Raw genomic sequence first — 12,998 nt, forward strand, 5'->3', positions numbered from 1 at the left:
ACTAAAAGGAAACAAATGTTGATCCATTAGACAATTCTCAACAATTTTCAGAGGACTATTATTAAACAAATTGACAGGTTGCTTTATAGCCATAAATAAAGCAATGGCTTTTTATTTTTTTTTAATTTTTAATTTCTTTATTTGAGAGTGACAGACACAGAGAGAAAGACAGATAGAGAGAGAGAGAGAGAGAGAGAAAGAGAGAGAGAGAGAGAGAGAGAATGGGCGCTCCAGGGCTTCCAGCCTCTGCAAACGAACTCCAGACGCGTGCGCCCCCTTGTGCATCTGGCTAACGTGGGACCTGGGGAACCGAGCCTCGAACCGGGGTCCTTAGGCTTCACAGGCAAGTGCTTAACCGCTAAGCCATCTCTCCAGCCCAGAAATGGCTTTTTAAAGAAAAGTAAGTAATGTCTACATTTGGCAATTGCTATATACTTCTTTTTTTAAAAGTTTTTATTTGTTCTATTTTTTGAGTGAGAAAGAGAATGAGGCAGATAGAATGAACATACCAGGGCCTTCAGCTACTGCAAACAAACTCCAGATGCATGAGCCACCATGTTTATCTGGCTTATGTGGGTCCTGGGGAATCAAACCTGGGTCCTTTGACTTTGCAGGCAAGTGTCTTAACCACTAAGCCATCTCTCCAGCACAACTTCCATATACATCTAAATAAATCTTGGTTCAAAGAAGAAAGTCAGTTATCAATGGAAAAATATTTTAACTGTTGTTTTAAAAGACACAAGACATTAAACCTATGAAATACAACCAAAGCAATTCAGAATAAAGATGCATATATTAAAAGAGATGATAAATCATAAAACCAAGACATGGTATCCATCTCAAGAGGCAGAGAAATTAAACTCAAGTATAATTTCTTGGCCCACGGAGTATTTAGAATGTTTTTATAACTATTCGTAGAGAGAGTTCTATGTGTCCTTTGAATATTTATTCATAACTATTCATTTGTGAATAGTGAGTAGAAAAGCACCCTGTGACTATAATAAAAGGATCAGCCCTCCTCTGCCTCACAAAGCAACTGGTGTCTGCAAATGTCTACTCCAGACACACCTTTGTACAGCAGGGTTCCCCTCTTCCGTTAATCTCCCTGGAGCTGGCCCCTCCTGAGAGTTGACCATCTGAATTTTCTTGAGATGCATTTTATGTCCTATTATGTGACTTGTCTTGGTGAATTTCCATGTGCATAGAAAAAAAAATATGTGTGTTCTGTTACTCTGTGGTGTGAACTTTCTAAAACTTCCAACTAGGTGAGTGTAGCTGATAATGATGTCCAAACCTTCCAAACACATACTTCATGTTTTGCTAAATGATTTATCCGTTATTGAGAGAGATGATAAAAATTACCAACCATGATTCTAGATATCTTTCCTTTGTTCTGCTTTTGCTTCATGTATTATTCTGGTTTGGATCTGAAATGTTCACCAAAAGCTCATGTGCTCAAAGCTTTTCCCCAATTCAGTAGTGCTGAGTTGGAGATTTGAGAAGGCAACTTAGAGGACACTGACCTCAGAAATGACCTCTTCTAGGGGGAGGAGGGAGGCTTGTAAGACTCAGGAAGTCAAGAAAACTTACAAGACTCAAAACTTCCTGAAATATGCAGGAGTCACCAAGTCCCTTCCAAAGGATGAACAAGAAGTCACCATTGCTAGGGAAGACAGGTTTGACAGTTGGCTGAGCTGTCTGCAAGCAGAGAGCTATGCAGAGCTATGGAGACAGCCCAGGTGACAGAGCTTCCCCAGTGCCAAGAACAGTGACCCTGAACACAGGACTAACTCCCTCACCTCTGCCCTGATCTCGCTTTCACAGCAACTACTGAAAGCATGCAGCCTTCACCTCTCCCTCCCCCCATCTCCTGTACTCCTCATCACTGTGATCTTCCATTGGTCTTTTTTTCTATTTGTCAACTGCTTCATTATCATTAACTTTGGGGCTACTTTGTTCCTTTTTTCTCTCAGCACTAGACATTCTACAAGAGCTACACCTTATTTCACTCACGGAGGTATCTCAAACACTCAACACAGTTCCAGGCTCACTGGTACACTACATTTGAGTGCAGGAACACAGGTTGGAAAGCGGAGGACAGAGAGGCTGAGAGACATGTGAGAGCACGAATTTCTGCATGTTTAGTACTCGCAAGTCAATATTGTATGAAACCTGGCTCTAGGGCTAGAGATGGCTTAGTGGTTAAGGCATTTGCCTGAAAAGTCATAGGACCCAGGTTCAATTCCCCAGGACCCAGTTAAGCCAGATGCACAAGGTGGCAGATGCACCTGGAGTTCATTTCCAGTGGCTAGAGGCCCTGGCATGCCCATTCTATATGATTCTTTCTCTCTCTCTCTTCCTCTTTCAAATAAATGAAAATAAAATATTTTAAAAATATAATTTTGGTTTTCCGAGTTAGAGTCTCACTCTAGTTCAGGCTGACCTGGAATTCACTCTGTAGTCTCAAGGTGGCCTCAAACTCACAGCAATCCTTCTACCTCAGCCTCCTGAGTGCTGGGATTAAAGGTGTGTGCCACCTCGCCCAGCTGACATTTTATATTTTTTCATAACATCCTCATATTACTTATCTGAAGTTCTACGAGTTATTTCATTTTGTATTCTGTGTTAAACTTATATAAAATAATGTTAATAATTTAATATTAAAAATGATATGGTCAAAGTGCTCTTTTGGCTTAGCTTATCTCTTTGTGTGCACACAGATAACTCTGCCCTCTGCTTATCTGCAGAGCCTACATCTGAATTGATGAACCCTTAACATTAAGAGGAGTTATTTCTGGGTGCTAGCATTTAGACATGTGCTTTTCCCCTTCAATGAACCTGTTTGCATTACTTGAGTCATTTATCATAAATATTTATTGTCTGTGAATTATAAAAATATATTTAAATGATAAACCGTTGCTTACTGGAGCATTATAACAAATGGACCTGGTATTCATCGTGTACAGAAAACTACAACTCACTTCTCCTCTCACCCTGTTTGCTTTCTCTCGCTTTATCAAGTAGGAGGAAGGGCTTATCAAATTACACTTGAAATTTAAGTCCTTCTTTGAATCTTTCTGCTTCAACAAGATAAATAGGTCTGTGTCCCTAACTTTAGTGTCTCATATCCATTTCTTCTCCACTCCACTTCTATGATCAAAAACTTTGAATGAGAACTCGAAATTCAGTAACATATCATCCAGTATTTTGACAACCCATCCTTGACCACCCTCCACCTCAGTATCTCTTCCCAGTGCAATTGCTCCTCTTAAGTTCTCAAAAGTCTACACAACCTGTCTATTGTTAAGCTATCTTAGGCTTTGTCAAGTTTGTTTTCTTCTTTCTTATTGTGTAATAAAGTTCGTTTTGAGGGCTAGGGAGAAGTCTCAATACCTCACAGCCCAGGTTTGATTCCCCAGTACCCATGTAAAGCCAGATGCACAAAGTATTCATCTGAAGTTCATTTGCAGTGGCAAGAGGCCCTGGCATACCCATACTCTCTGTTTGTCTCTGTCTCTCTCTATGTATCTTAAATAAATAATAAATGTACTTTTTAAAGTTTCTGTTGAAATACTTGCTCCCGCACTGAAGAAATCAAGGAGATGCCTGCTGTTTTACTTTTTCCTTAAGCTGGACATTTCAATGGAAAGTAGAGCATGATATTGAGGTGACGAAGACCTGCATTCATGGGGAAACAAGGTGAGAAATTGAGTCAGAAGGCAACCACCACTCAGCTTGGGTGGCCACGGCTTTGTCTGCTTAAGCACCCACCCCAGCCCTTGGAAAGCCACACTAAGAGAATCCAGAGTCCAGCACTTCATTCTTAGATGGTGCTATGGGCTGAATTGTTTCCCTAAAATTCCCATGCTGATGCCATTGAGGGAACTGCAAGTACCTCAGAACATGACTGTTTCAAAAGTAGCATCAGCAAAGAGAAAATTAAGCTAAAATGAGGCCACTGGTGGGGTTCCCAGTGTGACTGCTGTCCTCATAAGAAAGGGATGATATTGCAGGGGTGAATACTCACTGAGCCAAGACCATATACTCAGTAAGGACATAACTATCTGTAATACAAAAATAAAGATCTTAGGAGAAACCCAGCTGGCCTTTTGGTCTTAGACTTCAGACCCCTAAAACTATTTTTTAAAAAATCCTGTAGAGAGAGATGGATAACTAAGAACAAAGTAAAAATAACATATATGTATGAGGACATTATAAAGGGCCCACTACTTTGCATGCTAATTTAATTGTTTTAATTTAAAAAAATAGAAAATTCTGTTTGTTCATCCATCTATGGCATTTTGCCACAGCAGCCCTAGAAAAGGAATGCAGAAGGCATGGGTGAGATGAAGGATACTATTTCCATGAGCTTTGTTTTCTCATGTACATTAGCCTTAAGATGCACATATGCAACAGACAAGGCCCATAATCCCTTTAGAGATCCAAGAGCTCATGACATCAGCATGTGAAGACCATAGGCAAGGCTTGAGGAACTTGTTCCTCATGGGATAAGAGCGACAATGGAAAGCTGCAAAGGAGAGGAAAGGAATCAACAAGGAACTTTTCAAGAGTTTGTGAGGTCGAGATTGGCAATAGGGCTACGGCCAAAGAGGGACTAGGGATAGATGCAGAATGGGATCCTCTCACAACTTAATAAAAGTCCTAACCTCCCAGACACTCTGATAGGCTGGGGAAAGTGGGGGGGGGGGACTGGAGATGATTCACACAATGAGGCTGAAGGAAGACCACATCTATGCATCAGGAGGACAATGACGGCCTCCACTTGGCTTGTGTGTCTCACCCAGTGCTCATCCAGTGCTGAACACAGCAAAAGATAATGGAGTTCCCTTCCTCTGCAGCAACACATGAGGTGACACCCCAAGATTAGCTGTGTCCCTCAGGATTGACCTATTGCCTTCCTAACTCTGAATTTCAAATACCTTACCAGGAAAGCGGGTCACTGCAAGGCGACCAAGCAGGGATGAGATCATTAGGCTGGACCTGAATGCAGTTCCTTTGTGTCCCTATAGAAAAAGAAAACTGAGACACAGGGAGAAAGCTACGTGCAAGGGAAGGCAGAACTCGGAACAATGTGCCTGTTGCCAGGGAATGCAGAGCCAGTAAGCCACCTGTGAGGCCTGTAGTAGGCGCCTCCTCAAGTCCTCACAAGAACAGACACTTTGATCTTGGGACTTTCAGATGCCAAACCTGATAGGCAATAATACATTTCTGTTGTCGAAGCCCCCCCCCTTTGTTTTGGTACTTTGTTAATATATGCCCTACAAAACTAATACAGATGAAAAACTGAAGAAAGAAAGAGAGAGAGAGAGAAAGAAAGATGAAAGAAAAAACATAGATAGATAGTAGATAGATAGATAGATAGATAGATACATAGATAGATATAGATAGATAGATAGATAGATAGATAGATAGATAGATAGATAGATACATAGATAGATAGATAGATAGATAGATAGATAGATACATAGATAGATAGATAGATAGATAGATAGATACATAGATACATAGATAGATATAGATAGATAGATAGATAGATAGATAGATAGATAGATAGATACATAGATAGATAGATAGATAGATAGATAGATAGATAGATAGATAGATGGATAGATACATAGATACATAGATAGTAGATAGATAGATAGGTAGATAGATACATAGATAGATAGATAGATACATAGATAGATAGATAGATAGATAGATAGATAGATAGATACATAGATAGATAGATAGATAGATAGATAGATAGATACATACATACATAGATAGATAGATAGATAGATAGATAGATAGATAGATAGATAGATACATAGATACATAGATACATAGATACATAGATAGATACATAGATAGATAGATAGATAGATAGATACATAGATACATAGATAGATACATAGATGATAGATAGATAGATAGATAGATAGATAGATAGATAGATAGAAGATAGATAGATAGATAGATAGAAGATAGATAGATAGATAGATAGATAGATAGATAGATAGATAGATAGATAGATACATAGATACATAGATAGATGGATGGATGGATAGATAGATAGATAGATAGATAGATAGATAGATAGATAGATAGATAGAAAGTAGATAAAGGTGTAAATTGGATACCCACAAGTAGGAAGGAAGGACTCACGGACAGGGTAAGCCATGGTGGCAGAGGCACAGAACCCTGAGGGAGATGAACTTTCGTGGCGTTTTGGATCAGCAAGGACATCACAGCAGTTGAAGCAAGAGTGTGGGTCATCAGATGGACAGGGCTGCTCTGTCCAGGCCTTTGATGATGCCAGGACGAAGGTTAGATTTTATTCTGCATGATAGGAACACTTTGTAGCATTTGAGTGGAGATTGGAACTGCCTAATTATTGGAGTTTTAGTTGTGTGTGGGTCAGCTTTCTGCTATTATAACAAACAAATACTTGACATAACCCATCTTACAAAGACAGAAGATCTATTTTCCTGTAGAGGTTTCAGTCCAAAGTCAATTGGCCTCAGTGCTTTGGGGGCACAGCCCTGCATGGTGGGGAGCACGTGGTAGAGGAAAGCCACTCACATCATGGCTGGGAAACAAGAAAAGGAATGGACTAGGGTCCTAGTAGCCCACTAAAGAGCACACCTCCAGTGAACTACAGAGTCTCCCTTGAGCCCACCTCTTAAAGGTTCCACCACCTAACAATAGCCAACCTGGAGGCGAAACCTTTAACAGTGGCCTTTGAGGGAGGCTCTCAAATTATAGGTAGCTGCCTTGTTGCTCAATTTGTTTGTCATAATCGCTTCCTAGAGAGGAGTCCGTGGTGTAAGTACGTTAACCTCGGATGGTGCCTGCTGGTGGCTGGGATGGGCAGTACTGCTGTGATATGAGGAGGCGCTGGGCACGTTCAGTAGGGGTCTTGCAGATGTACTCACGGACAAGAGTTGTGTTAGGTGCGCCAGGTGTACAGCTTCAGACGCGAGGAAGGAGGATGATTCCCACTGGCTTGGAAGTTCCTGCTAACTGGACCAGATGGTGCGCACGATAAAGGTGTTTGTGAAACTGGCCTTCTTAACCAGTGTTAAGCCACGTGGGAATAAGGTTTCCTGAGGCATCAAAGTCCCAACGGTTTTGTTGGGCTGTCGGTCCAGAGGAAGGGATTTGGCAGAGGAAGTAGCATGGAGAAGTGTCGCCACCGCTAATGAAAATAAATGTTCCTTACTGCCTCTCCACCCACGGACACTGCCATGTCCCATGGCAGGTGGACAGGAGCCGGGGAATGTGCTTTACTCTCACAGTGGCTTCAAGCTTCTGCTCAGACGTGACATACTCATCGCCCTCGCTGACATGTACTTGGCCACAGCAAGTCCCCTGGCTGGACTTGACAGCTGGCCATGCTCCGTCAACGCGGAGGTACCACAAGTCATTTTCAACAGGCGCCACTGTAGAATCAACCCCATGACAGCGCAGGAGGAAATGACCACATGGCTCTCCAGAAGTTTACTTACTGTTCACTCGGGCTCTAAATATAAAAGCAAAACCACCAGTAAAGGAAGATTATTTCAGGTTTGCTTAAGACAACAGGAGGTATCACTAAAACACGTGCTTTGGGTTTTTATGTTTAGACTTGTATTGCCGCCGGATGTGCTGAGTGCCTATGACCCCAGCACGTGGGAGAGGGAGGTAAAGAGAGTCACGACTTTGAAGCCAGCATGGGCTATAGAATGAGCTCAAGGCCAGCTTTGAAAAACAGACCCCTCTCTCAAAAATAAATCAATAAGCAACACATAACTATGTTGCTAATGAATCAAAATGTACACAAGAAGATTTGCTTGAAAGTTAAGGTTAGACTTTTATGAAATCCTCAACTGATAACAAAATGCCCAAGACAAAATAATTAAGCATGACAATTCTTGTCAAAGTGCTAAAGGCAAAATTATCCCACCCCACCTCTGATCTATTTTCCCTACTTCTCTTCCACTTCACCCTGGTCTTGATTTTCCCAGGCTTCTCAGGCCCACTGCTTCCTCTTGCTTGCCTAAACCTGGTCATAGTTTCCCCCAGCATGTCCTTACCAGCCAAGTTTTATTTTGATGATGGACCCTGAAGGATGGTACTTTACCTTGCGACACGTCTCAGTCCCCACTCTCCTGACTTCTGATGCCACAGCTCAGCTTCACCTACTTCTGTGAGTGTTCTGTGTACCTGGATTGTTTTACTTTCATATGACATTATACGTGGGGTATTTCAGCATTCATCCAAAATGATGTAAAGAGGGCTGGACAGACTGCTCCGTGGTTAAGGGCACTTGCTTGCAAAGCTTGACGGCCTGGGTTTGATTCGCCAGTACCAACATAAAGCCAGATGCACAGCGTGGCGCATGGGTCTGGAGTTTGAAACAGCAGGAGGCCCTGATACACCCATTTTTTCTCTACCCTTCTTGTTCTCAAATAGATAAATAAATAAACAAATATTCTCAATGGTGTAAAGAAGTCCTCAGTGTGAAAAGACATGAAAGCCATCCCACCTGGATGGAGTCTTAAAATCTTCCCATTGAAGAGCTATTATCAGTGGAGTGGCTATGAACAAGATCTAGCTCAAGTCTTCAGAAAACACAATTTACACATGGCTTTAGGTCAGTACTTTGCACTGGAATTTTTAGGCTCATGGGAATTTGTATACATTTACCGGTGACTCTTTTCTGCCGAGGCTACTACACCCTTGATACTTTCAGTAAGTATCCATAATCATTTGTTAAAGCTAAACATTTTGCACAGGGTTTTCCAAAGGAGAAGATGACCAAGAGCTACTTCTGACTCTAAGCCTGGAGCCTGGTCCTTTAGTAAATTCACATTCCTCCGTTTTCCCTGCCTCTCCCACTTCTCCACTCTCTCCCCCCCCCCCACACACACACACCCCTTTTACTCTTAGATAGTCCTTCACCTGCCATTCTCCCCAGGACATGTTGTGTTTCAAAGAGGGCTAGTGGAAGCCTCTATGGGAAGATCAGTGTGACAGAAGGAATGGGGGAAAGGAAAGTAATTTCAGTCACAGAAGGTGTTCAGCAGAATCACTCAAACCCAGATGGCTGTGCATCTCAACAGAGCTGTCCTTGATGACACAGCAAAGAACAGAAAGCTCGTCTTGTACATGTGAGCTTCAGGGCAGACATGCTGGCATGCTGATAACCACTGGCCCCTCCAAATTGACACTAGAGCCAAGGAGAAGTCCAGGGTGCCAAGGTGAACCACAACCCCGTGTCTCTACTCAGGAGGCTGTGGCTGGCACATGCTGCTTCTTGAGGACGGCTTGGGTTTGAGCTTTGTGTGTGAGGACAAAGAAAGTAACCGAATCATAATGGAAAACCAGGCCTCAACCCCCCACCCTCCCCCTCAGGTGTACATCTGCTCCTCCCTTCTGTCTGTAAATGGATGACGATTTTTATATATTTAGATATTTGCAATGCCCGAGTTTGAATGTCACTAAAGTTAAGGATACTAATTAATTGTGAATCACTCCAATACTTGAATATAAGGCCTCTCGAGCCTAATGTGCAAATTTATGTAAAAACAATGTGAAAATTAGAAATGCGTTGGCACATTTAAAAAAAAAAAAAAACAAGAACTGTAGCACTCTGTCTAGTCAAACAGACTGCTCATTTGCAAGTTGTCTATATGCAAAGCATTCTGCCCCTGGGAGCCTAAAACCTCCTTAGCAAGTCATCTGAAATTTGAGAACAGCTTTGTTCTGAACTGCATTCTGCTCTCTTCACTTTCTCTTCCCTGCTTGCAGCACTGTGGACAAAAACAAAATCAGTTTGAAGGTTCCTCAGAAAACTAGAAATAGAACCACCATATGACCCAGCCATTCCACTTCTGGGTAGACAGCTAAAGGACTCTGCGTAAACATAGCACAGAGATCACTGCACATCTGTGTTTACTGCAGGCTTGACCCAACAGCCAAGTGATGAAATCAACCTAGGTATGTGTTAACAGACGGGTGGATAAAGAAACGGTGGCATATTTACACAATGGAGTTTTATTCAGCCAAAAAAAAAAAAAGGAACGAAATTATATTTGCTGGAAAATAAATGCAATGGAGATCATCCTATCACATTAAATAAGCCAGACTCAGAAAGACAAACATCGCATGCTGTCTCTGATACGGAGATACTGGATCATATCTAGATACACAAAATAACTTATGTATGAGGACATAGAAACAAGGCTGGAGGAAGGCAGTGTGGCTACGAGAGAAGGAGGGAGAAAGACGAGGGGGAGAAGATGACTAAAGTACATGATATACTTGAAAGAAAATATCTCCAGGAAACGTAACCACCGCAAACAATGAATAGAAATAACTAAATAAATAAATAAAAATAACAAAAATGTTTGACAATCGTGTAGCCATCAAAAAGACATGGAAATGGGCTGGAGAGATGGCTTAGTGGTTAAGCGCTTGCCTGTGAAGCCTAAGGACCCCGGTTCGAGGCTCGATTCCCCAGGTCCCACGTTAGCCAGATGCACAAGGGGGCGCATGCATCTGGAATTCGTCTACAGTGGCTGGAAGCCCTGGCGCGCCCATTTTCTCCCACCCTCTCTCCCTCTCTCTCTCTCTCTCTGTCTGTCTGTCTCCCTCGTTCCCTGTCTGTCGCTCTCAAATAAATAAATAAAAATAAACCAAAAAAATTTTTAAATAATAATACAAAAAAAAAAGACATGGAAATGACAAAGATCCTGTATCATAAAGAGACCTGACCTTTCTTACACCCCTAGGTCAAATAAGTGCACGTATGTGAAAGGGGGGAAAGTGACTAAAAATAGATTCCACCTGATCAGCTTGCTCGGGCCAAGCCCTCTGGGGCTCAAAGGAGTTCTGCTGACACCTGTCTTGAGTCCAATATTTTGGACTTACTCTGCATCCTTCCCAATTTCCAAATCCCAAACTTTCCATCCTAGGGCTCAACGTTTGTTTCCTTTGCAGAATAAGATCTGGGGAAGTGAAGAGGCTACACGAGGTCAAGTCCAAGGTCACCTCCCTCCGGCCTTTCAGCGGATCTTTGAGGATAAAGGTCCCTGAACGAGCGCTGGTGCTGCGGGTGCAAGGTTCGGCGCAGGGGGGCGCTCTCTCCCCGCCTGCTCTGGGGCCCGCGGGCTCCAGGAGAAGCTCGGAGAGAATTCAGCTGGGCAGGGCCAGGTGATCGCACAGCCAGGAATGGGAGTTGCAATCATTGAGCCCTCAGGGTGGGGCAGGGCGGTGGTGAGAGAGACAGAAGTCCCTCCCAGGAACTGGCAGACAGCCAACGGATTCAGATCCCAGAAGACAGTGGAGGTGGGGGGGGGGGGCTTTAGCAGAGATAATCATCTTCCACTTGTGCAAGAAAGCACGGGCCCGTGCACCCCGAGAGCTGAAGGGGACACACACCTGTGACGGAGCTGCAAGACGTGTGACTCGCTGCCACCAGTTAAGGACGTGGCTCGTGGATGACAGGGACGACAGCCCCACACCCCCAAGCAGCTGGTGACTTGTGCACCCCCACCAAGTTCAGACTTCGCCAGCATGGGACGACTCGGTCCAGGCCCTGGGCGCTCTCCGTTGAGGCCCTTCGTGTCACCAGCGTCATCACCACGGACCACCCTGAGCCTGCTAGGGGACAGAGCCCAGCCCAGACTGGCAGAATCTGAACCCTCGCTTCGACAAGCCTGGGGTAGGAGGAGGGAGAGCAGGCTTGCCCACCCAGCTTTCTAAGGAAGCTGTAAGGTTTTCTGTAGTCGGTTTGTTGGTTTTGCAGGAGAAGGATTCAGACAGGGTCTTGCTGTATAGTCCAGGCTGCCTTTGAACTCAAGATCCTCCTGCTTCAGTCTCCCAAGATCCACCAACACACCCAGCCTGTTGAACTCCAAACTTCCACCAGGCTAAACTCACTCATCTGCCCAGAGCCTGCAAACTGATGGAGTGTTTCCAATCACCAGTGGGGGGGGGGGGGCCCACGGGGGTCACTTTGTGATATAAAACACTTTACTGACTCAACCCTCTGGTCCATATCTGTGGAACGAGCATGCTAATTCGCTGAAAATGATTACATTGCACACGGAATCATTATTTGGCCTATAAGTTGTAAATCGTGACCGACATATTCATGTTACTCCCTGCCTCAGTTGGGTTTTAAATACCAAAGGACAAAACCATTGCTCCTCTTCCTCATTCTGTGTCTTGCCTTATATGAAGTATATCTTTCTGCCCACCATTTGACACATCCAACAATAAAACTCCCTTAGGATTCCTCCCTGCAAAACACACACACCCCCACACACATATACAAACACACACACACACACACACACACACACACACACACACACAGACAATCTAATTTTAATTCCTGACTCTAAGCATAAAGACATCCTGTCACTTTGACCTAACCCTCGGGGTTCATCCTTGAAATAACTGTATTGTCTTTATCTATAAAGCACTCTGTTGCTATGGCAACACGTGTATAATTGCATGTGCAAGTAATCGAGGGTGGCTCCACAATCACACTCCTTTCCCGGTGTTACAAACACACACAACAATATTTCATTTTACCAAGTTTTACTCCCCTGTAAGTGTGCATCCAGGCCCTAGAAGTTTCTGGAATGTACATATATACTTTATGAACACTACAGTTCACCAGAGGATGGGAAAACTAGTGAGATCTAGGTTCAGTTCAATCTGATGTCAAATTTATGACATAACTTGTCATGGAGCACACTGGTGTTTTCAGAGCTCCTCTCTCTATGGATAAATGAGCCTAAGGAAACAATACGTGTTTCTAAGCCTTGGCCCCTAGAATGTTCTGTGTTATTCAAACCTGATTTTCGTGATCACTAGTTGATTTTCTTCAATAAGCTTTCCAGACATTAAACATTAACATAGCTATGTAGCATGGTTCGTTATCGCGGTAATAAATGATTAATTGTAACTTTCTGTCTGGGCCAGTAGTTTTGCTGAACTTT

This window comes from Jaculus jaculus, chromosome 3 (assembly GCF_020740685.1).
Source record: "Jaculus jaculus isolate mJacJac1 chromosome 3, mJacJac1.mat.Y.cur, whole genome shotgun sequence".
Lineage (NCBI taxonomy): Eukaryota > Metazoa > Chordata > Mammalia > Rodentia > Dipodidae > Jaculus > Jaculus jaculus.